This window comes from Salvelinus sp. IW2-2015, linkage group LG22 (genome assembly GCF_002910315.2).
Source record: "Salvelinus sp. IW2-2015 linkage group LG22, ASM291031v2, whole genome shotgun sequence".
NCBI classification, from domain to species: Eukaryota; Metazoa; Chordata; class Actinopteri; order Salmoniformes; family Salmonidae; genus Salvelinus; species Salvelinus sp. IW2-2015.
Window position 1 is genome coordinate 31,978,995 of NC_036862.1, and position 1,368 is coordinate 31,980,362.

Below are 1,368 nucleotides of genomic sequence, written 5' to 3' on the forward strand. Positions count from 1 at the left end.
TGGGTCAGTCAACAGTTGGTCAGGTATTCTGCCATGTGTACTCTCTGTTTGGGCCAAAATAGCATTCTAGTTTGCGTCAGTTTTTTTGTTTATTTATTTAGTTGGTTTCTCATGATTTGGTTGGTTGGGTCTGATTGTCGTTGCTGTCCTGGGGCTCTGTAGGGGTCTGTTGTGTGTGCTTGTTGAACAGAGCCACAGACCAGCTTGCTTATGAGACTCTTCTCCAGGCTCATCTCTCTTGTAGGTGATGGATTTGTTATGGAAGGTTTTCGGAATCGCTTCCTTTTAGGTGGTTGTAGAATTGAACGGCGTATTGTTTCTGATTTGATCAGTAGTGGCTCATCGGCCTAATTTTCTGCTCTGCGATAGCGATTATTTTGTTTTTTTTTTACGTTGTACACTGGGGATATTTTTTGCCGAATTCTGCATGCAGAGGTCTCAATTTGGTGTTGTGTCCCATTTTTGTGAATTCTTGGTTGGTGGCGGACCCAGACCTCACAACCATAAAGGGCAATGTCTAAACTGATTACAAGTATTGTTTAAGCCAGACCCTATTCGCACCGTCTGTCTTCCTGTTTCACCTGCAGCTGTCAGGTAGGACTGTTCCAACTACAACCACTGTTTCACCTGCAGCTGTCAGGTAGGACTGTTCCAACTACAACCACGAGGCGGCGCTAAAGTTACACATTAAATTAGTGCTCGTTTCCCAGACACAAATTATATCTAGTCCTCGACTAAGAAGCCCTTTCGATGGAGAATCTAGAAGTCTTGAGAATCTAGAAGTAAAATTTCTACTTCTATATTGAATGACTTTGTGTCTAACCACCCTCTCTCTTCTTTTGCCCATTTTTCTCCTCCCTCATCCCTCCATCTCTCTGTCCTCCCTGTAGAAGCGCACAGTGATCTGTGACCCGGTCATCTGTCCAGTCCTCACCTGCTCTCGCACCATCCAGCCTGACGACAAGTGCTGCCCCATGTGTGTTGGTGAGTGTGTGTGTGTGTGTGTGTGTGTTTGTGTTACTATGTTTGAATAGGATTATGTGCTTGACTGTGTTTTTCTTATTCTTGAAAGGACTTACTTTGACAGGGCACCCCATTACGGTCGCAAAGTTGTGAAATAATACTTTCCTGTGTCTGTTTCCCGTCTGTCCTTTAGAGAGGAAAAACCCCAAGGACATGAAGACTCCAGAGAGGCTAGACGAGCATCCAGAAGGTTCTGATCCATCTCTCTGTCTGAKTGTCACTCCTCCTCTTTCTCGCTTTCTCCATGTCTGGTCCTCTGTCTCTCCCTCCCAGGAGGCACTCATTCTGTCTCTCTCCACCACCCTCCCTCCTCTCCATGTCAGGTCCTCTGTCTCTCCCTCCCAG

General features: G+C 45.9%; 1 pseudogene; it reads left to right on the plus strand.

Annotated features, from left to right (window-relative positions):
- The window catches only part of LOC111982721 (chordin-like), a 45,583-nt pseudogene that overhangs the window by 24,093 nt on the left and 20,122 nt on the right, over positions 1–1,368 (plus strand).